Genomic DNA, 25,342 nt, shown 5'->3' on the forward strand with positions numbered 1-25,342 from the left:
GAAAGTGTGCATCCGTACAGAAAACACCCCACTGAGCTAAGCAATGCTGCACCATTCTTATGGGCTATATACCAGATTAAGATTCACTGAAGAACAGTGTTGGTCTGGGACAGAGAATAGGCCTGGGCACCAAAATCAAAGTGGCCCCCATTAGTGAATTTGATTACTAAAAAGAGGAGCTTATGTTTGCAATTAGGGCAGTTTCCAACTTGTAAACACACAATCTATAAAGGTTTTGCAATGTATGGTATTTTAGTTTGCTGCAGACACTGCTTGTTTTAAAATTAAGGCAATCAACTGTAATAACCAGCCTAGGAGATCATAAAACACGCCCACAAACAGCCAATCAAACGGTCTACACACTGCCCTGTCAAACCAGCCCACCGGGCACCACCTGGTTGCCCTGTAGGCCAGTCCCACCTTGCTGAAGGATCTGAGGGGGTGGATGGGGAACAAACAGATAAGGTAAACAATATCTGTGGCTCTGGTTAATGTTATTGCTACTTGTTATAAAAGCATTGTACAACCATGAAATAAACAGGCCAGTAGAATAGACGAAAAAAAGCGCGTTTTAATCCAAGATTACACTCACATAATACACATTTCACTGATCCCTGCCTTCTGACCCAGCCAACCAATCTAATCTTCCCTTGCACAACAAGCAATGAAAAGACATTTTTCAAAATGCCTTCCTCATTGGTTGATGAGAATCCGAGCGTCATAATGGCAAATTATTTTTTCTGTCTTTTAATTACAATTTTATGCCCTAATAAGTCATATACATTTTTAAACAGAAAGCCAATATTCAGACTTTGTTTTTATCAATCACGCTTTTGAAATGTAAACACTTCCTGAACGTTTACAAAATACTGTAAGCACTATTTTGCATTAAAATGTACCTCATATTGTAATCTTTTCAACATAATTATAGAAGCAATTAGCAAATTCTAATTTGACTGCTACATTTATCTGATTATACGAAAATGATGTTTCCAGAAGCAATTAATGGCTTCTCGTTTCACTGGCAGGGAACATTTAATCAGTCACATTGGCATGAAATGTGGGGCATGATAGCAGTTTTTGGCAGAGTGCATCTATTCCTTCAGTAATATCTAATAAATATGGTGATTAGCATCTTGTTTGTCCATTTGCCTATTAAGTTGATCTACTGTTGTTGGGTCTCGTTAGACCGAGCTCCCTACCAGTAAACATTTACTATCTAGATAAATATTCAGGTTATATTATTTTTGATGCCCCTACGTGTTGTGTCAGTAAACAATGCAGAACATGGTTTGTAAGCAGGGGGGCTTCTAGGAGCCCAGGCAGGGTGCGGCTGCAGTGAAGTTTAGTTACTAAACTCCTACCAGCCATTGACATCATTTAAGGGTCGCTGCTGCGACCCCTGGCTTGCCCCTTGTGACCCCAGGCACTGCCTTTGCAACCCCAAGAAGCTTGTTCTGTGGACATCGGTGGGGACTTCCCTCACCTCGTTTTTTGTCCATTTGTTTAATTCTTACAGTGAATAATATTGCATTATTCGCTATTAGTTTAATAAAAAATGGAGTGCAAATAGCTGGAATGTGACTTTCCCTGGCAGCTGAGGTATGTTAAATAAAATGCTTTAAAATGTATGTACATTGTGTACGTACTTGAAGTTAAGAGTGTATTTATACAGCCGAGAGTGCAGGGCGGGCTGTATGGCAGTGCGACTGGTGCGGCCACACTGGGCGCGGGGCTGGGGAGGGGACTCTGACCTCAGGGGGAGCTGTGCTTAGCAATAACTTAAGATTTTAAAACACATCCTGCAGAGTTACTTGCACAGCTTTCAGGCAGCAATAAAAATGTCAAGATAACTTCTGTGATTAATGTTCTAGTTAGAGAGAGAGATGGAGTTTAGTCTAGTGACATAAAGTAGCACAGAGGATTAATATGCTTGCTGCAAAGAGCAGGTACCGTGCAGATCACAAATCGGTATTTTGTGTGGATAGATGAGTGAATTGCTGCTTTTGTCACAGAGATCCTTGTGTTACCGCAGTACATAAGCTACACCCTTCATATAGAACAGTGACTGTGATGAACTGTCATCAAAGAGCTGCATGCAAACTACAGAAAAAAGTTAGGACATTATGGTTTTTCCCCCAGTTTTTTATTATCCATTCCTAATGTTGCTAAAAATGGTTAGTTTGGGAAGATATACTTTCTTATTCGTAAAGCCAGCCTTTACCAGCGCTTTAAAACAAATGAAAAGAAAACCGAGGAGGAGGTCAATGGGGGCGCCTAAACTGATTGTCGCACCATGTGGCACTAGCGCTACAGCCGGCCCAGAGAGAGTGTGTGAATGTGTGTGCATTTGTAGGCAGAGTGTATGCATATGTGTGCAGTTGCGGCAGCATTACTCATGAGTGAGAGTGCGGGGGTCGCGCAGGGATGGGGTCGTGCGGAGGTGGAGGGGGGTCAATTTTAAATATAAAAAAAATAAATAGTAAACTTACCTTCGCTGGCCCGGTCCGGTCCAGCGTCCTCCTGCGTCGTCTCTGCTCCTCACAGGAAGCAGGCAGCCTCCCTCCCATAAGCCAATCACAATGCTGCAATGGAAGTGTTTTATTGGCTGGGAAACCGACTGCACAGGCGTCAATGGGGAGGCCATTTCTCCATGTAGGCTGCATGCAGTCTACATGGAGAAAAGGGAGAGTGCGTATGACTGGTTTGGTCGGGCCTGGGGCCGACTAAATAGTCAGTGCCCTCAGAGTGGGCAAGCCACCCCTCCCCTGCCCTAGAACAGGACCGCCCACCCACCTGCCCCCAACCAAACCTTTCTGCTGAATCATAGTGCGGGAAGCAGAAACATAAAATGGTATTTTTAATACCTATTTATATTCCTGCTTCTCGTACTGCATGAAAGCAGTGGGGCAATGTTCCTCCGCCCACATGGAGGAGCCGCCCATGTATGTGTGTGTATGTGTGAATGCTTGTGTATGTATAAGCATATGTTTGAGTAAAAGTGTATGTCAAGAGACATGTAGTCACTTCCGCTACCCCTAGCATTATGGTGAATTTTATGTCCATAATACCAGCTCCCCAATACTAGCACCACCTAGGCCACCAACTGGGAGCGAGATAGTAAAAACATTAGCAAATAAAAATACAAAAAATGATAAACACAAAAAGATAAATACTTTAATGTACATTAAATACAAACATTCATTTAATGAATGTGTCTGTGTCAGGGTATATATCAATTGAAAGTTGGGAATCAAAAAGAAATGAAGAAGGTGGGAGGGAAAGCCTTCCACAAAAGAAATGAATGAAAACAAGAGTAACTAATCAGATACCTGGGGTCTACTCAGCAGATAAAATACGGATACAAAGATTCCTAAAATAGAAATGTGCCTTGGAAAAAATATTGACTACATTCTCATATATAAATCTTAAAGTTTGACTCCCGATATCATTCAGCTCGAGGTTAATAAACTATAATTGATATTTAATTACTAAAGCCGATGTAATCACATGGAACCTGTGCTCGCCTCACGTGGTCAGAGTTAAATATAAAGTTGGTGAGTCCCGTTACTGACATGGAGGGTTTTTGTTGTGAGTTACTGCAAGACGTATAGAAATAGTTGTATCTTTAGTAGCACATCCCATGGATTCAGAAAGCATACCAGCTCTAAGAGCAGCTGTAGCGAACAATGCATAGATGTCGATTTAGCAAAATGCTTGGGGTAGCAGAAGTTACATGACATCAATGATAAGAAACAGCTTGAATCCTTGTTCTAGTCCTAGTTACTCAAATGAGGTCTATTTCCTGCTCAGTGACTATGGAAAGTAAGGAGTGATCACTTCAGAAAGTTAACAGTGATGTTTTTATGATGTGGCGTTAAAGGTAGCAGAAACTCTGCAAGGGGAGAGAAGGGAAACACCCACGTTAGCAGCCACCCTATCTGCCCGCTCCTTATCAATAAGTGAAAAAATACCCTACATGAATTGTCAGCTATACTTCAACCTGCTGAGGGCCTCAGCATCTGTCCTAGCCAACACTAGGGAACTCATGTTCCCTCATCTGACCCTGGTTAACCAGAAATTCTGACCTTTCTTCTCTGCCTTACCATGAAACTGGAGAAGGTGGTCCATGAAATGTCCCTAAAGGAGTCACAAAAAAGAGCAGGCATCACTGGCATAGTTCTTAGCATCTCTTGATCATTCCTATTGGATCGGTCGACACATGTGGAGGACGCTCCTTCTCCTACATCACAGCAAAGCCCTGAAACAGCCTTCCCTCGCATCTCCGTACGATCACCTCCTACATTTTCAAAGGGTCCTCAAGACCTGACTGTTCGAATGAGTTTCCAGGACCGGCAAGCATCTGGGTACTCCACTAGGTGATTAGCTGTGCTTCATAAATCCTGATTGATTGATTGATGTCAATGATTGGTACAAACATGTCATAGATGAAACTTGACTTTGTGGCACAACCCTTGGCTCCTCAGTTTCACCTTTGATCATTAACATCTACATGGGCTACAGTGCTGAGCAACCATAAAGTATCAACTCCAGTTCCAACTACATGTTTATGGTTTTCAGCACCTTAGTCTACTCACTAACAGTATCAAACGCAATTCACTGGCTGTCTGAGACCGAGGCACTGTTAGATGAAGGATAGTTTCTCAGTAAAGGTTTCTAGGCCATCATGAGGTCAGCAGATGTGGGGCATCCCCTCAAAAGTAGCAAATACAGTTAGAACATCTTTCGGTGATTAAACAGAACCAGCATTCATCAAAAGAGAGCGCCTAATATGAGAGGGACTTCGTTATTTATTTTATATATAGCACAGTAGAGGTTGTGGACTGGTAGTTTTTTAGATAAAGAATATGAACTAGACATGCATGGACACAAATGTGTAGTATTTTAAAAGAATGATGCTTCTTTGATTATATTCTTCATGTTAATTTTTGTAACTGGATATAGTGGGCACATTTCTAGTTGCACACATGGGCCTCGATTCACCAAAATGCCAGAAGTAGCGGAATTGACATTACACATCCTTTGGCTCCAATGTTGTCACAGGAAGTGACATAATATGACCTTTGATGTCTTCCTGGAAGTGATGCCACCTGACCTTTGACCCTGGTGGCATCACATTATATCAGGAACCGGAGGCACACATCGCTAAGATGCAGTCTCCAGGGAAGCGATTAGGCAAGTAAGCCAAGGATGGCCTTGACGAAGTAAGTTACTGGGAAGACATCATGGGCTCACCTCACAATGGCAGCGAGAAGCAGTTCAATACTCTGCCTCACTACAACACCGGTATCTTGACGATCCTGTGTCCCACTTTCTTTTTCTCCTCTACACAGGTTATGACTACAGGCCCCTCATCCCTGGCAAAGACCATGACACACTAGTATAGCGTACTAAATGTATTTAATCTGATATATTACATGTCTATGTGTTGTCTTGTCTTGTTCTGTTTTACAATCCCTGCCGTCACGGTGGAGACATTTTCACAGCCACTGAGTGTAAGCGACAATTTTTCACGCAAGGAGTGATCACTTGTTTCTAATTTGACTATGCACCTGCACCATAGGGTGTTGCATATCTATGTCCTTTGACAGTATTTGGGTTTGTCAGCCAGGCTGATGAGCCAATGTTTTTAAATTTTCTTCTTATCATTACAGATACGGAACAACTCAATCATAACTGTCTGTATATTAGGTGTATGAGCATGGCATGCATCCCAGTATATCCTCATTAGAGGATCTTGAGGAGGGTACTTTCGGGATTAGATTCCCTATAAGTCTTGAAGATGGGCCAATAGGGGAAAGGCTTAAAACATGTTGACTGATCATTTCTGAATCTCACGGACCCATTATAGTCCATGCCTTCAGTCACAACCTTTGATTTTAACCTTACCGGATCAGGCTGGAATAAAGAATTTGTCCTACTAGTCAGGTAGGTTTAACTTTATTTTCCACTCCCTCCCACCTTACTACCATTATCATTTAATACACCATTAAGTGTTCCTGCTTATTCGTTAAATCGCAGCACGCCTCAATCCGTAGAGGATTGGGATTTACCCCAATGATGAAGCATGCCAACAATGGGCAACCCTGGTGGGTGAAAGGCCTATAGGAAAAAACAAAAATCCTACTGAGCGATCACAGTGGATTTTTGCTGTATCCAATACTCCGATTCCCCGGGCAGGTTTTCTTTGAATCTTTCGATATTTGTGACAAATGTATCTGAAAGGCCTATACCACCACCTCCCCCTAATTGTTTGTTGCATAAATTGACTAAGCCTTGGCAAAGCACTACACTACGCTCGCGTAGTTTGTGAAGTTTGCGCTACTTCGCACTACGTGAATTGCACGTAGCACAGTGCAAACACGCGTAGCGTAGTGCAGCGTAGTGCAGCGTTCATTTTTTGCTTGCTCGCGGTCCTCAACGTCAAGTTGGCGACCGCGAGCAAGCAAAATGACATCCCGGCGAGACTTTTTCCTCGTTCGTGATCAGCAACATCAAGTTCCTCCTCCTGGCTAGATTCCCAACGCGGGGAGGTCAGGTTTCTCACTGCGAGTGGTCGCGTATGCTCGTGACCGCTCGTGATGAGAAACTACCAGTCCGCGTTGAGAAAGCTACTGCTCGAGTAAAAATCTACTTGAGCGGCAGAAAACTACAGCTCGCACTGTGCAAGATGCCGTTTTCAATGACTTCACAGTGCCGGATGCTTGTCCGCACTGTGCAATCATTGAAAACGGCATCTTGCACAGTGCGAACAGGGTACTAAGCAGTTCGCGAAGTGCTACGTGTAGTGCACTTTGCGTAGCTACGCGTAGCGCTACTTCGCGAACTACGCTCAGGGTTAATATTGACATCACACAGCTGTGAGAGTTCCCCTTCTTTCCTTCCCCCACGACAACACAACACAAACATGGCCGAAGTCACTAACCTGACTTTTTCAGAAGAGGAGGTTGAAAGAATTTTATCAACCATTTCACCTTTAAACGAGACCACAGTCTCAGAAACAAGTACAACAGGCCCTAGCTGGGATGAATTAACAGAACTAAAAAGGAATCAAATAAAACAGTGATTCATGGTATAATGATGACCGATTATCTACTTGTTCATGCAGCACCTCGAGGTCTGATTGTACGTAATAAGCTGTTCATCTTTAAAAATGATAAGCTCTTCAAAAGAGGCTGGTCTCTGATATCGTGGCATTGCACCAGGGACTGGTTGGTCCTAATTATAAAGACAGCAGCACGTCTATCTCAGGAAATTAAAGAGGAGATCCATACAATAGATGTGCATCTGAAATCCTACCAACCTGTTGCAAAACTGAAGAAAAGACTGGAAGAATTTAATACAATGATGCGAGAATTCGAAGACACCCACAAGGATACAAAATGTAAGAAACTCAAAAAAGATGCAAAGAACTTTTCACATGAAAAAGCGTATCCATAGATAAGGGATGACTACAACACCACTGGGAGGAATCCGGGATACAATACTGACACGGACGGATCGGACTTTGGTTCAGACAGCTCTGATTCCAACACTAACAGAAGAGGCTATAATAATAACAGGAGGAACTTTAATAGAAGGACGGGACATCAAGAGAGAGGATGGCCTTCATTTCGTGTCCACCACCCTTTTACTACAGCCCACCACTATTCCAACAGCACCACTATGATTACTGGAATTCAGCCTAAACATAACAATCTGGTTTTTCTTGACCACAATTGCCTTTTTTAGGGCAAGGTCGTGGACCACAGAGAGGTCAAACGAAGAAGGGCCACCAGGTACAGTGGTCAGATCCCCTTGAACAGACAAGGATGACCACGATGAGCATGGACTCATTAAACAACCCAGGAACGAACAAAGTATCAGCCTAGTGATGAACCAAACTGATAAGTATTTGTCTTCCGCCCACATAGGAGTTTTGGGAAAAGGCCTGGGTTTTGTACCAACAGTAAGCCTCGACAAATTGAAATTAAGCTGTGAAATCAATTAATCAACCGTAAAATAAAACTGAAGGTTTTTTTGCCAACAAGCACGCCCTTGATGCCAATCAAAGTGACACGGACCTGCGACCAAAATCAACTTTCAGACCAACCAATTCAGCCCTCCCGGTTGAAATCTTATCCTTCGAGAAAGCAGTTCTTTAAGATGTGGGTGAGATTGACCCCAGGACTTTCAAGGTCTTTCATAACACAACCAAAGGTGAACAAGTTGCTATTCTCCAACTGTCTAATAATACAAACATGGTGATAAAACCATCGGACAAAGGGGCCGCCATAATCTTGCAAACTATTGATGCAAACGCCTCAGAGAAGACCCTACAGAACGAATACAGACAGCAAGTATGGTAGAGGAAGCAGTAACACATGACTGGATCACTAAAAAAGAAGGGGAATTTTTGATCAACACCAATCCCACTACACCATATTTCTATACAATCCCCAAGATCCATAAGTCACTAACAAACCACCTGGGACGACCCATTGTGTCGAGCATCGGCTCGGTATTAGAGCCTCTTTTAAAGTTCACAGATGCCTTCCTAAGACCCCTCATTCAGAGTAGCAATACATACCTACAAACACCAAAGCAGTCTCATGCCTTATTCAGAATTTTCAATTTGATCCCAATAACAGCATTTTGATTGGACAGGATGTTGAGAGCCTGTACACAAGTCTCCCACATAAAGAAACCCTAGATATTATTGAGGAAGTTCTTTTTGAAGCCAACTGGACCTACCACACAGCAAGGCATTTGGTTTTAGATTGCTGCAAATGGGCCTTAACAGAGAACTTCTTTCGTTTTGAGGATATGCTATTCCTCCAACACCACGAGGCCAGCATGGGGTATACTTTTGCCCCTAGTGTTGCAAATTTATACGTGCACCATCTGGAGTCACACAGAATTCTTGCTGATACCAACCCATTCTTTTGTTACATAAAACAATTGAAAAGATACATCGACGACATCCTGGTAATATGAGAAGGTGATGAGTCAACAGCTGAGGAACTCATAACATGGCTCAACACAAAGGACACCTTCTTAAGGTTCACCCACACTGTGAGCAGGACGGAGCTAGTTTTCCTGGATCTCAACATCATTGCAGAAGAGGGGATCCTAAAGACCAATACCCATGAGAAACCAACAGCAAAGAACTGATAATTACTTTATGACAGTTTCCACTCCAGACACCTAAAAGAAAATTTCCCTTTTTGGCAATGTCTAAGACTAAGGAGAAACTGCATAGTACTCAACAATTACAGAACACAGGCGGACAAACTGACAAAGAAATTGATAGCAAGGAACTACCCCAGAGGAATAGTGTCAAAAGCAAAGAAACGTGCCTGTAATAACCACAGGGATAGCCTTTTGGACCCCCACCCAATACCAGACAAAGGAAAGGAAACAAAGCCAATCTGCATAACAACATATAACATAGCTTCAGACCGGGTCTCCAAAATCACAGGAAAACACTGGCGGATCCTGAACAGTGGGAATTTGAACATACCAAAACCCATGTTCTCTCACAGGAAAGGAAGAAACCTGAGGGATATGCTCGTCCATACCCGCCCCAAACTCAATAACATTAGATCAGTGAAACAAACTATCTCTTGAACACCACCATCAGGCCACTATCCATTAGTGTTTGCCTTCTCACCAAGATCACTAAAACTATGGTTTTCAATAACAGCATGAGTTGGGAACTGCGAAACCTGACAAATTGCAACACCACAGAGGTTGTCTATCTCATCACATAACCGTGCAACCTACATTATGTGGACATGACAACTCACAAAGTGAGCACCAGAATTTGTGAACACCGCAGTAATTTCCGATGCTAACGCGTTACAACAAAGATGTCATCACATTTCATTGAACTAAAACATACACTCCAAGATTTGAAATGGGCAATTGTGGAACATACAAAAACACAAACAACTGGGAACAACGCCTTCTGGAAAAAGAACAGAGATGGGTTCTTAAACTCTGAACAGATACCCAGAGTCTTAGTGACAATATCCCATGGGGCCTTTTCATTTAAACTTTCCAATTTATATACCCCCTACCATCACCCATGATTGCAATCAATAGGGTAGTTACCAGCACCGGGTCAACGATGAACTAAGGATTTGAATAACATTTAGCCCCCCTTTTTGATAGTATTGGCTACTGCACTAGAACCACCTTTTGTGCACCAACGTCTCTGTGGATTTACACTCTAGTATCCCATTTCCACCCTTTATGTTACTCACTGGGATCCTGTTATCCCTCCATGCCCTTCTCCTCACAGGGAACGTGATAATGACGAAAATTGTTATCTTGTGAGTCACATAATGGTTCTGTTTTTCTTCATAACCGACCCTTGCTCTGTGTGTGAATTTCACACTGCCACCCATTGACTAAATGCGGATTATTCATTTCCAAGATGGACCCGTTGGGGACCCACGAAGAGCTGCCATTTTGAAATTCGTTAAGCGGTCTAGTCTTTTTCTGCACGCACATGCCAACACCACTTTCTTTAGTTTATGTCAGGGACCGGCGACACACATCACTAAGAAGCAGTCTCCAGGGAAGAGATTAGGCGAGTTAAGCATAGGACGGCCATGACGAAGTAAGTTACTGGGAAGGCTTTACGTGGCACACCTCGCGATGGCAACAAGTAGAGGTTCAATATTCTGCCTCAATACAACACAGGTATCTTGACGATCCTGTGTCACCCGTTCTTTTTCTCCTCTAAATAGGGTTTGACTACAGGCCTCTCATCCCTGGCAAAGACCATGACGCAATAGTATGGTGTCCTAAAGGTATGTAAACTGATAAATTACATGTCTATATGTTTTCCTGTCTTGTTCTGTTTTACAATGCCTGCCGTCACGGTGGAGACATTTTCACAGCCACTGAGTGTAAGCAACAATTTTTCACGCAAGGAATGATCACTTGTTTCTAATTTGACAGAGCACTCACACCATAGGGTGTTGCATATCTATGTCCTTAGACAGTATTTTGGCTTGTCAGCCAGGCTGATGAGCCAATGTTTTTAAATTTTCTTCTTCTTGTCATTACAGATACGGAACAACTCGATTGTAGCTATATGTATATTCAGGGCTTTAAGTGGGCCGGGTCGCACCAGGTCTGAGCACCGGCAGTTTTTTTAAAGGGGCCTCGAAGCGGGTTTCTATCGGGCTCTATTTTGAGCCCTGGCACAGGCGGCCCATTTTTTTTCCCGGACTGCAGTGACAGAAGGCACATGGATATGCGCTGCTCACACTGCTCACTTTTCACTTGTGCATCGATTTGCGTGTGCTCACACTGCTCACTTCTCACTAGTGTACGCGTGCTCACACTGCTCACTTCTCACTAGTGGAGGTTACGGCATGACGTCATGCCAGGTGATCGTTTTAGGGAAGGGAAATCCTACAGTTATTTTCTCTCTGGATTTCCCTTCTCTTTTTCAAACTCAGGAGCAGCAACATTGTGGCGGTGTCACCAGGGCTTTAAGTGGAAGTTTTTTCAAGATTATATACAACCCATAGTTTCTGCTTATTTATCTTATGCAAGTAGCAACCATTGACAAAGCCAATAGTCCTGACTTGTAGGTATGATGTGACTTGTTGTATCATATATCTGGATGTAATGACAAAAACAGTAAAATACAAGTTGGGCGGCACACTATGCTAAGCACAGATTTTCAGGCTGTGTTTTTAAGCCACACCCGGAATTACATTGGCAACGCCTGTTTGAGAGAACCCCACAGTTTTTTCATCCCACTTAAAGCCCTGTATATATTAGGTGCATGCGCATGGCATGCAACCAAGTATTTCCTCTTCGGAGGATCTTGAGGAGTGGTACTATTTGGATTAGATTTCCTATAAATTCTGAAGAAGAGTCAATAAGGGAACGGCTCAAAACATGTTGACTGATCATTTCTGAAGTGAACAGACCCATTATAGTCCATGCCTTCAGTCACAACCCCTGATTTTAACCTTACCGGCTATGTGCGGGAATAAATAATTTGTCCTACTAGTCAGGTAGTTTTAACTTTATTTTCCACTCCCTCCAACCTTACTACCGTTATCATTTAATACACTAATAAGTGCTCCTGAGTAATTGTTAAGTGCAGCACGCCTCAATCCATAGAGGATTGGGATGAACCCCAATGATGAAGCATGCCACCAAAGGGCAACCCTGGTGGGTGAGGGGTTTCTAAGGAAAAAGTTTTTTTTCTACTGAACGATCATAGTGGATTTTCACTGTATCCAATACCTCCTATTCTCTAGGCAGGTTTTCTTCTAATCTTTCGATTTTTGTGACAAACGTATCCTCATGGAGGATAAGCCTAGCTGCAACCTTCCCCTATTTTTTTGTGGCATCACACAATGAACCTACAATTACGACAAAGTAATTCATACTGTTATTATATCATCACATGTCTCTTTCGACCACTCACAGTTCTGCTTAAGTATCCCTTTAGCTTCCATAGGTACGTTCTTCTTTGGCACCTTCCTGCCCACCTTCCTTTAACATTACCTTTTTCTCTCATTCTCATTCTACATCAGCTGCTCAGGATGGACAAAAAGTGATGCGCACTGACATCTCTCCAACCCGAGCTGCATTGATGGGTGGAGGGAATAGCAGGTGTAGTCTCCAGTCCCCTTTGGAGCGGAAAACAAGCCCGCTCATTTCAATCCTAGTACTTCTCTCATGCATGAGAGGAGCGCTGGGATTAGCCACAGGGGAGTCTGGGAGCCTTAAAAGAAAGGAGACGAGCGGCGATCAGTGAGGGGAAGGTACTTTCTTTTTTTCTTTTTTATTGTCGTCCGTCTGCCCTTCTACCTCACACCCCTCCCTCACCCACCATTCTGCTGTGGAGCAGCCGCTACATCTGGCACTGCTTTTATATCGCAGCAGTCAGAAGGGCATTAACAGGATTCTCAAAGAAGCAGATAAGGGGCAGATGCTGCTACCATTGGTGACCCTAAAGGGGCACTCATGAAAAGTCTTTCTGACTTCTATGGTATATTGATTTGGCGTCCATGATTTGGGCTGTCAACGAATTGCTAAAACGTAAACCAAATTTTACAAGAGTAAAATAAATCCTGCTTAGAACAAGCTCATTGGGTATTCCTGGTCACCGGAAGTACTGTCTCCCAGCTGTAGGAAAGCAGGAGCATTTTCTTAGCACTATGTGGCCTTAGGTTATACACTTTGTGGTATTCAGATATTCTTTACTCACTCAGGAGTGTGTGGCAACTGAATGGCAACAAAGGGCTTCTGCCTGCCTCAGAAGCCACAAGCACGTCTCCCCCTGTTGCTGACATTCTTATTCTCTTCCCCTTTTCATTTTTGAAAACATTCCTACCAGATATTCTTTATTATGATTGTTTTCTTTCTATTACACATTTTATTAATTTCATATCATAACTGAAACATTAATTGACAAAAATTAGGCCCACATGGCCCACGTTCAAGTGCAGGGCATCACACAAGGAAAAAATCCATGCCACGTGTGCTTAAAAAACGTCCCTGGTTCAATGACAGGTGAGCACACACATCAACCGGCAAAGCGGTCCTTCCAGGAATACAGCTTCGCGGTCAGTCTATTGGTCCCTTAAATCTAGTCCAAGGGCCCCAAATTGGCTCATACTCCTGCAGAACTCCTGTGCCTTAACCACCAATTTTTCCGTCGCAGCATAGTTGTCCATACCCAAATCAATGTGTGCAGTGGTGGCACCTGCACGTCTCTCCAGTGCTTGGTCAGGTCTCTCTTGGCCACCAAATAAGCCAGGCAATAAGGGCACTCGTGGCTCGTGACTGCACCATCGTGTCCATGATCCCCAGCAGTACTATCTTGGGGTCCAGAGCCAACGGCAAGGCAGCCACCCAAACGATACGGATGTTGGCCTCACCCCCAATACTCTTGTGCAACTGGTAAGTGCCACATTATGTGATAGATGGAGCCTGCGGAGCAATGACACTACAGACACTCAGGCCCAGGGGTGCGCCGCATGCACCACAAATGCGCCAGGTAGTAGTCAATCTGATGTAAAATACTTAAACTGGATGTGCCGGAAATGCATGTAGATAGCCAACATCCTGGAGCTCATTTTAGCCTCAACCATTCCTTATCGTCAAGGGCCCCCACATCCTTCACCTACCTCATCCTGAGGGTCCACAGAGGGTCCAACATGTTTGCAACCAGATATTTATACACCCACAAAATACCCCCTACCAAGCTCATCCATTACTATCTTACATTAGAGTGGGTTAAATTCTGGGAGGGCACCTAGGCTCTCCTTGTAGCCCTCCAGAGCGCGGTGTAGTTAAAGGTATCCATAGAACTGCGACAAGTGCAGATGGAACTCAGTTTCTAGATACTAGAATACCCGCATGTGCTGCTCCCTCCATAAATATCCCATCTTAGAGACGCCAATAAGGTCCATAGGGCGAAACCCAGCAAGGCCTGCTGTCTCAGACAACCATGTCCAATCCCAGTGGGGATTTGTCCCTGTAGGAGTAGCATACCATTTTGTGTGGTGTAGAGCTACATACCAGCAATAGAAAGGGCCCTGTGTGACAGGCTGCAGTGAATGGGAGGGTGCCCTGCCATATAACAACGGAAGAAAGCCATAGGGGGGCAACACTTTCAGCTCCAACCTGTGAGCGGGGTCACCTCTGTCCGTGCGGAACATGTTCTGAATGTTGATTAAATGTGAGTCAAAAATAATATAATTGGATGTCTGCTCACCCTACCTAACCCTGCCTCAAATGGAGAGAACTGACACTTCTCGAAGGACACCATTTTAAGGGGGCACCACGGCCTGCTACTGACAGTGGCAACTTAGACTATTCCTCCATAACCCGCCATGCCCTGGTCAGTAGTAGGGCTACATTAAGTTCCCAATGCCTCATAGGGATGACATCCACTGTCATACCTCAAACTATCCCCAGCTACTCCTAAATGATGGTCCACACCCCCTGTCAATTGCCCTCTCTTATAGGCACTAATGTCATATTCTCTCAGTTGACTCTTAGCCCCGAATACGCCCCATATAACTCCAGAATCTCCATTAGCCTTGGGATAGTGTCACTAGGTCTCTGGAGGGAGAGAAGTATATCATCTGCATACAGAAAAACCCGGTTTCCACTGCTCCCCTCCACTCAAAGCTACCCAGCCTGGCCTCAAGTTTAATGAGCTCCGAGAGTGGCTCCATCACCAACAACAATAACTGCCAGCTCTCGACGCCGTCCCTCCTTGACCAGGGCGAAATGATAGCCCTCATCCTCCTGGACTTCTCAGTGGCATTCAACACAGTCTCCCACCGCACCCTAGCCACCAGACTACAAGACGCCAGACGCCAGCATCCGCGGCAAGGCCCTCAGCTGGATTAGTTCCTTCCACACCGGCAGAACTCAGCGGGTTAGACTCCATTCCCACCTCTCGCAACTGACAGAGACCAACTGCGGAGTGCCCCAGGACTCCTCCCTCAGCGCCACCCTTTTCAACATCTACATGGTCCCCTTCGCAACCATCATCAATCAATCAATCAATCAGTGACACTTGTAAAGCGTGCTACATACCCATAGGGTCTCAAGGCGCTTGGGGGGGGGGGTGCCGCTACTGCTCGAACAGCCAGGTCTTCAGCTTCTTCCTGAAGGAGAGGTGGTCTTGGGTCAGGCGCAGGACGGACGGGAGGGAGTTCCAGGTCTTGGCGGCCAGGTAGGAGAAGGACCTTCCTCCTGTAGTCGCTCTTCGGATGCGGGGGACGGCGGCGAGGGCGTGGTTGGCTGATCGGAGGTGGCGTTTGGGAGCGTAGAAGTTGACTCGGCTGTTGAGGTAGCTCGGGCCTTGGTCGTGTAGGGCTTTGTGTGCGTGGGTGAGGAGGCGGAAGGTGATTCTCTTGTTGATGGGGAGCCAGTGAAGGTCTCTCAGATGTCCGGAGATGTGGCTGGATCGTGGGATGTCGAGGATGAGTCTGGCTGAGGTGTTTTGGATCCGCTGGAGTCTCTTCTGGAGCTTGGCGGTGGTCCCGGCGTAGAGGGCGTTGCCGTAGTCCAGTCGGCTGGTGACGAGGGCCTGGGTGACGGTCTTCCTGGTCTCTGTGGGGATCCACCAGAAGATCTTTCGTAGCATGCATCATCAGGAAGCACAGACTAAACATCGTCTCTTACGCTGACGACACCCAGCTGATCATCAGCAGCAGACTGGACTACGCCAACGCTCTACGCAAAAATCAATAAGAAACTCCTTGGCAAACTCCAGTCTATCCAGAACACCACAGCCAGACTGATCCTCAATATTCCATGTCACAGTCACATCACCCAACACCTGTGCGATCTCCACTGGCTTCCAGTCAAAAGAAGAATAACCTTCAAATATTCACGCATACAAGGCCCTTCACAATACCGGATCAGCATACCTGAACAGTCGACTCTCCTTCCACACACCCAAAGGACACCTGCGATCAGGCCAGCTCTCTGTGGCTACCGTCCCTTGTATCAACAAGACTAGAAAGGGAGGAAAGTCCTTTTACCTCACAGCCAAAGCCTGGGACACCCTACCCATCCACTTCTGGCAATCTCCCACGTTTGGATGACCTCAGAAAACGACGGAGCCACCCCTCCTCCCCTCCTGAGCCTTGAGACCCTCACGGGTGAGTAGTTGCGTTTTACCAAACCTAGATTCAATCAATCAATCATTCATCGCATTTGTAAAGCGCACTACATACCCGCGAGGTGGGAGAATGACCTGCCGCCGGCGGTCACTCTTCGGATGCGGGGGACGGTGGCGAGGGCGCGGTCTGCGGAGCGGAGCTGGCGGGTGGGGGTGTAGAGGCTGAGTCGGCTGTTGAGGTACGTTGGTCTGGTGTTGTGGAGTGCCTTGTGTGCATGGCTGACGAGTTTGAAGGTTATCCTCTTGTTGACAGGGAGTCAGTGCAGGTCTCTCAGGTGGGGTGTGATGTGGCTGCGGCGAGGGATGTTGAGGATCAGGCGTTTGGAGGCGTTCTGGATGCGTTGAAGCTGCTTCAGGAGTTTGGTCGGGGCTCCTGCGTAGAGTGCGTTTCCATAGTCGAGTCTACTGCTGACGAGGGCCTGGGTGACCATCCTTCTTGTTTCGGTGGGGATCCACTCGATGATCCTGCGAAGTATGCAGAGGGTGTTGAAGCAGGAGGAGGAGATGGCGTTGACCTGCTTCGTCATGGAGAGGGTAGAGTCGAGGATGACCCCTAGTTTGCGTGCGTGGTCGGTTGGTGTTGGGGGTGTTCCTAGTGCAGTCGGCCACCAGGAGTCGTCCCTGGCCGAGGGGGTGGATCCGAGGATGAGGATCTCCGTCTTTTCTGAGTTCAGCTTCAGTCGGTTGTTCCTCATCCAGTTGGCGACAGCCTTCATTCCTTCGTGGAGGTTGGTTTTGGTGGTGTGTGGGTCCTTGGTGAGGGAGAGGATCAGCTGGGTGTCGTCGGCGTAGGAGATGATGTTGAGGTCGTGCCGTCGTGCGATGTGGGCGAGTGGTGCCATGTAGATGTTGAACAACGTTGGGCTGAGGGATGAGCCTTGGGGTGCGCCGCAGATGATCTCGGTGGCTTCGGAGCGGAAGGAGGTGGACGCTCTGTGTTCTGTCGGTAGGAAGGAGGAGGTCCAGTCCAGGGCCTTCTCTTGGATTCCGGCATCGTAGAGGCGTGTTTGTAGTGTGCGGTGGCAAACCGTGTCGAAGGCGGCTGATAGGTTCAGGAGTATGAGGGCCACGGTTTCTCCATTGTCTAGCAGGGTCCGGTGGCGGCGATGAGGGCAGTTTCGGTGCTGTGGAACCTGGACTGGGACGGGTCTAGGATACTGTTCTCCTCGAGGAAGCTGGTCAGTTGTTTGTTGATGGCCTTTTCGATGATCTTCGCCGGGAACGGGAGCAGGGAGATGGGTCGGAAATTTTTTAGTTCCTTGGGGTCCGCCTTGGGTTTCTTGAGTAAGGCGTTGATCTCTGCGTACTTCAAGCTCTCCGGGAAGGTCGCTGTCTCGAAGGAGATGTTGATGGCTTCCTGGAGATGGGGTGCGATGGTGCTGCTGGCATTGTTGAAGATGTGGTGTGGGCAGGGGTCTTCTGGGGATCTGGACTGGACGGTGTTCATGATCTTGATGGTGTCGTCATCGTTGATGTTGGTCCAGGCGATCAGGCGGTTGGTGCGGGTGGTGGTCGTGGGAGCGGGGGTCTCAGTGGTTGCCGGGGTGGTTACAGCGTTGAAGCTGTCGTGGATGTCTGCGATCTTGAGATGGAAGAAGGTGGCCAGCGAGTTGCACAGGTCTTGTGAAGTTGGTGTTGGAGCTGCGGTTGGAGAGTTCCTTCACGATGTTGAAGAGCTCTTTGCTGTTGTGTGCGTTGTTGTCTAGGCGGTCTTTGAAGGAGGTCCTTTTGGTGGCTCTGATGAGGTGGTGGTGTCTGCGGGTGGCATTCTTGTGGGTTGTGTAGCTTTCCGGTGTTCGTTCACGGATTCCGTTTTTTTCGAGTTTTAGGCAGGTTCGCTTGGAGGCCTGGAGGTCTTCGGTGAACCAGCTGGCTTTCTTGCTAGTGTGGGTGTTGGAGGGCTTCTTGAGCGGGGTGAGGGTGTTGGTGCAGTCGTTGATCCACTGTTGAGGTTGAGGTTGAGGTTGCGAGCGGCAGTGTCGGGGTCGGTCGGATCTGCGGGTGGGCTCCGGGCGAGGGTGGTGGAAAGCTGGTCTTCGGTGACTTTGCTACAGCAGCGGCACGGCATCTGTTGGGGGCAGTGGTGCGTGGTGGGTTTCCGGAAGGTGAAGTGGATGCAGCGGTGATCGGTTCAGTGGAGCTCGGTGATGTGGTTGAAGGAGACGTGGGAGCTTGCGGAGAAGATGGGGTCAAGCGTGTGGCCGGCGGAGTGGGTGGGTGTAGTGACAAGTTGTCTTAGTCCGAGGTTGTCGATCAGGGTGGAGGAGTTGGTGTCGTTGTTGTTCTCGAGGTGGAAGTTCAGGTCCCCGAGGAGGATGTAGTCCGTGGAGGCGAGGGCGTGTGTGCTGACGAGGTCGGTGATGGAGTCGCTGAACTGTGCTCGTGGTCTGGGGGGTCTGTAGATGAGGGTTCCTCTGAGGGTGGTGTTGGGATCGTTGTGGATCTGGAAGTGCAGGTGTTCGGCGGTGCTGAGGGTGTCGTCGGTGTTGGTAAAGATTTTGAGAGTGTTCCTGTGGACGATGGTGATTCCTCCTCCTACTCCATTGGTGCGGGTGATCTTATAGCCTTCCGGGATGGCTATGGCGACGTCGGGTGCCGAGGAGGGGTTCAACCCGGTCTCTATCAGGAAGGCGATCTCTGGGGTGTTGGAGTCCAGTAGGTCCCAGAGTTCCAAGGCATGGTTGCGTGCGGAGCGGGTGTTGAGAAGGATGCATCTGAGGTGGTTGGGTTCTTTGGTAGGTGGGTAGGTGGGCCGGATGCTGGTGAAGTTGCAGTTCTGGCAGGAGAAGGGTCCTTGGGTGCGCTTCGGGGCAGCCTGGCAGCAGATGCGTGATCGTCCGGCGTTGAGTGCGTGGAGGGTGCTGGAGTCGTAGCAGAGGAGGGCATTGTGGCGTTCGCGGGGGCCAGGGGTCCTGGTGCTGGGCGCAGTCCAGGCACGGATGGGCGCAGACGGGCTTTCCTTAGGCGCACCAGTGGCACGGCCGCGCAGCTGCCGCCATATATGGGGAGGTGGGAGGGAGGAGCAGCTGGGAGGTGGGAGGCGGGAGGTAGGAGCAACAAATGGGCAGGGAGACGCAGCGGCGGGAATGGGAATGTGAACGGCACGGGAGGCAAGGGCACAGAATCACGGGGGCTCGGAAGGAAAAGCAGGCACAGATCACGGGAGCACAGAAGGAAAAGCGGACACAGATCACGGGGGCACAGAAGGAAAAAAAACTGGTACAGAAGGAAAAACGGGCACAGATCACGGGGGCACAGAAGGAGAACCGGGCACAGAATCACGGGGGGCACAGAAGGAAAAACGGGCACAGATCACGGGGGCACAGAAGGAGAAACAGGCAAAGATTACGGGGGCACAGAAGGGAAAAAACGGGCACAGATCACGGGGTCCCAGATCACGGGGGCACAGAAGGAAAAACGGGCACAGATCACGGGGGTGACGATGGAAACAGAAGGAAAGAAGGGAACAGGAGAAAATACAGGCACAGGGGGAAGCAGACAACAGCAGTCACAGACAGCAAAAGAGAAAACAATACGGGCAGTACAATGAGCAATAGAACAGACCTAAGGCCTACCACTGGCCACCAGGAATGAGGTGGCAGCCTGCGGGTGGAGGGGGGCCTCAACTATCCTCAGCAGCGGCAGCTGAGGCAGGGACAGGACGCACAGGCGGTGCTGTGCGGAGGGGGAGCAACCTACCAAGCAAGGTCAAGGGTCGCTCTCCTCATCGCTCAGCGGCCACCATATATGGGGAGTTGGGAGGGAGGAGCAGCTGGGAGGCGGGAGGTAGGGGCAGTGAATGGGCAGTCATGGGGGCAGGGCCGCTGGGGACGCAGCGGCGGGAACGGGAGCGGTGAACTGCACGGGAGGCAAGGGCACAGAATCACAGGGGCACAGAAGGAAAAGTGGACACAGATCACGGGGGCACAGAAGGAAAAATGGGCACAGATCAAGGGGCACAGAAGGAAAAGTGGACACAGATCACGGGGGCACAGAAGGAAAAATGGGCACAGATCACGGGGGCACAAAAGGAGAAACGGGCATAGAATCACAGAGGGCACAGAAGGAAAATGGGCACAGATCATGGGGCACAGAAGGAGAAACTGGCACAGATCACGGGGGCACAGAAGGAAAAGCAGACACAGATCACGGGGGCACAGAAGGAAAAACGGGCACAGATCACGGGGCACAGAAGGAAAGTGGACACAGATCACGGGGGCACAGAAGGAAAAATGGGCACAGATCACGGGGGCACAGGAGGAGAAACGGGCATAGAATCACAGGGGGCACAGAAGGAAAATGGGCACAGATCACGGGGCACAGAAGGAGAAACGGGCACAGATCACGGGGGCACAGAAGGAAAAGCGGACACAGATCACGGGGGCACAGAAGGAAAAACGGGCACAGATCACGGGGGCACAGAAGGAGTAACGGGCACAGAATCACGGGGGCACAGAAGAAAAAATGGGCACAGTTCACAGGGGCACAGAAGGAGAAACGGGCACAGATCACGGGGGCACAGAAGGAAAAAACGGGCACAGATCACGGGGGCACAGAAGGAAAAACGGGCACAGATCACAGGGGCACAGAAGGAGAAACGGGCACAGAATCACGGGGGCACAGAAGGAAAAATGGGCACAGATCACAGGGTTGACGATGGGAACAGAAAGAAAGAAGGGTACAAGAGAAAATACAGGCACAGGGGGAAGACAGACAACAGCAGTCACAGACAGCAAAAGAGAAAACGATACGGGCAGTACAATGAGCAATAGAACAGACCTAAGGCCTACCACTGGCCACCAGGGATGAGGCGCAGGTTGTAGTCTGCGGGTGGAGGAGGGCCTCAACTACCCTCCGCAGCGGCAGCTGGGGCAGGTACAGGACGCACAGGCGTCTGATAGATTGATTGATTGGGGGACAAAAAAGAGATAAGGTCAATGAACCATATCAAAGGCCCAATCAATATCGACCATGAGGAGCTCATAGTCTTCCTTCAGTTCCTCAGTGAAGGCTAGTGCTAAAAGAAGGCAGCGCAGGCAATGCCTAGTGTTTCTGCTTGGCATAAAGCTATTTTGGTCGACATGCACTACCAATCGGACCACCATGGGCAGGCGCTTAGCCTAAACTTTGGATGGGAAAAAAATATGAATTGCTGCACAGTGTGGTGCTGTATCTGCCAAGCATCCACAACCCCCAATGCATCATACCAAGACTAAAGGCATGTGGATGGAGTGAACAGCCCCAGGAGTGCAGGCTGTGTCCATCTCTGAGTAAATCACCAAATTGAAATCCTCCCCAAAAGAACGTGCACCCAGCTGCTGCCACTGTCAAAATCTGGGCCACCACCTCCAGAGTCTTGTTGATCATCTGCGGTGAGACATAAACACTCCCCAAGGTAAACTCCAGACCCTCAAGAGTCCCATGTATAACCACAAACTGCCCTAGGGGTCTGTAGTCACATCCTGCAATACTAGCGGAAATGTCTTTTTTACCAAAATAGCCACCTCCTTAGATCTCCTTATATGACCTGAGTGATAGACTCTTGAATATCCTTAAAGGAACAGTTAGTCTCCAAGAGATGAGTTTCTTGGAGCATGAGAAATGCAAGCGAGATGCGATAAATGCCTTCCGCTTAATTATGTCATTAATACCATTCACATTCCAGGAAACTATTTTGTATTCTCCTAATGGACCTGCCACTATTTCCACAAACATTGTATTTGACACTGCAGAATCAGAAAATCAGTAAGGGAGACCTGAATGAGGCTCTACACTTTGAACTTGTAAAACAAGATACCACTCATACCAATTAAACAACAACCCATTCAGGTCCCCACAACCATCAGAACCAATACGCCAACCCCGTCCTATACTTCCTCCCTCTAAGCATCTCTTTCCCTTGTGAACATGCACTTAAAACTCCCCAACCAAACTAAGCAACACCATAGGGTAAGACTTCTACTGCCCCGGTCTATTTACAACTGTACAACGCTCTGTGCTTGCCAAGGAGGCAGCACTTAGGGCTCAGTCTGTCTCGAATAGTCCTATTGACACCCCGCTCGGTCTGGTCTGGCGAACCCTCCTTGGATGTCGCTTCCTCCAATCTATGCCACCATCTGTTTCTCCAAGTGTGCTTAGGCAATTGCGTCCAGGGAGTGTGAACCGGGACCTTGCGAGGAGTGAAGGGTGACCCACATTCCACAGGCTACCGGACCGGGCGCGCCTCCTCCCAGGCCCAGATGCTTTCCGGGGTGTCAAAGAACAGCGAGCAGCCATTGTGGATCACTTTGAGGTGCACCGGGAACTGCAACATGTACGTGATCTGCATGGACTGAAGCTTCTCTTTTACAGCCTGGAAAGTGTTTTGGAGTTGCAGGACGGGAATAAGCATTACCTTAGTCCTCCCCGCAGAGCAACTCACGCAGCATCTGGGCATCCTTGAACATAGAATATCTGTCAAGAAAGTTATGGCACCAGGCAGTGTTCTTTCTTGGGTGGCTCTTGGGGGCAGTCTGGTGGGGGACATATGCACATGCTCCACCACAAAATAGCTCGATAACGACTCCTGTGGCATCCATGAACGGATTCAATCCACGATAAAGGAAGGGGGCCGGGCCCCTCAGTCCCCCCTGGAGCCCCCACTACATGGACATTATTCCTTTGAGATCTGCCTTCAGCATCCTCATCTCTGGTCTCCAGAGTGGGCTCTGTATTGGAGGGTGGCCAGTGTGGCTTGATAAGTCTTAAGACCAGATCAGTTTTATGGTCTGATTAGGAGTCTGGCCTTTGAAGGACCGCCAGACACATGGTGGCTTGGCAATGGTGGTCCAGCCACCGCTGAACTGGCAGTCAGACTGCCCCATTAAGACTTTAGCAGTCAGACTTCTGCGGCCGGCCACTCATGAGCGAGCTTGTTGCCACTGCTCACCGTTGAGCTCCACACGGCCTCACAAATGCTGCCAACTCCACCGCGCAGCCTTCACCTCTGACAAAGGGCGCATCGGAGCAACAACAAGCAGTTTGACACCCCTGGGGAACACAGGAGCCAACACAGCCATCCCATATCCTGCTGGCAGGCCCTTGACATCTGGCACAGCCGGTTCGTACAGGGACTGGCGGCCTCATCTGCTCGCCACAACAGTGCTCAACCGCCACTGCCTCCTACCTCCTCACGCGAGGTCCAGCCCCTCGCAGATATCATGGCACCTTCTCACTCGGTCCCTGGAGCACCAAACGGTGAACGCCACCAGCCACCCACTTGTTACCTCCTGCCGCTCACCCCACCAGTCGGCATCGTCAATGCGGCCAGCACCATTGCCCGCAGCCACCTCCAGTTTGGGTCCTCCAGAAAGAGGATGTATCTTGAGATTTATTTGGACACCAAGTCATGATGAGGCGTTTTCAAATGTAAAAGATAGAATTAAAAGTGCATCAGCCTTGCAGCCATTTTGTAGCGGCGTAAAATGTACAGTGCCTGTGGATGCCAGTTCTAATGGGCTCGGAGCTGTTCTAACACAGTCACACAAAGGGAAAGAACGTACAATAGCTTTTATTTCGCGCAAGCTTAGTACAGCGGGGGCTAATTACAGCACAATAGAAAGAGAAGCGCTTGCTTCTGCATGGTCTGTTGAGAAAATGAAGGCTTAATTATGCATAAACAGTTATGATTTGTTGACAGAATACACTCCATTAATATATTTAATGAAAGGCAATGGGACAGGTATGGCTTCCTCTAGGCTCGTTAGACTTGTCTCAAAATCACAAGAGTATAACTTTGAAATAAAACATATAAATGGAGGAGCCAACTTTAGGGCAGATTATCTGTCCCGGATGCCACTCACGGGTAATATGGAGAACAAAGTGCAATGTGATGAAGAGATTGTTGTTTCTGCAGTTGATGCATCTATGCGATATTGCATACATCTGCGAAATGGAACGGATGCAAGCTTATGAAAAAGATGAGGGACTAGGGGCAAGGAAGAGCGTGAAGTAAGGGGGGACTATTGTTAAAATACGTTCCTAATGCTTGGGTACTTCCAATGGGCACTAGGATAAGAAAGTTCACGTAATTCAGAGTTCTTGCTTAATTTGAATGTTTACCAACAATTTAAACATTCTTAATTTAAAAATGTTAAGGTTCAAATCGGTTTTGAAACAACCAAACACTTGTAGACATTATTTATTTAAACTCTGCACAGAATTGTGGAGTTGGTCGGGGTGCATGCAACCGTTTTAATGGAAGAGACAGAAGAGTATTTTATGTGGGGGGGGGGGCGTCTAATACAATGATCTGTGCAGGCTCCTTAATATGAGGAACTAACTGTACTGCGTTGGAACCGGGGCCCAGACCCCTGGAGGGCCCATTGAGCTCTGATAATTTCTGTTTTGACTTCGCTAGCAGCAGTCTCAGGGGGCGCCATTGTCCTTTCTTGCACCAGAGTCCATGGTATCATTGCCAAGCTGTTGGATGTGAGTCAACCCCAGATATCTATGACTGACAGGAGGAGAGTGGAACGAGAAGGTAGGAGCCCACAGTTCAGGATGCTGGAATCGTCTTATCATAACTGAGCATATGTGACCCCCACATCAAGTTAAAAACTTCACCTACTCAAATGCAGGTAAGAAAAGGTGTATCCTAGGACTACTCCAAAACTT

Source organism: Triturus cristatus, chromosome 3_1, assembly GCF_964204655.1.
Source record: "Triturus cristatus chromosome 3_1, aTriCri1.1, whole genome shotgun sequence".
Taxonomy (NCBI): domain Eukaryota; kingdom Metazoa; phylum Chordata; class Amphibia; order Caudata; family Salamandridae; genus Triturus; species Triturus cristatus.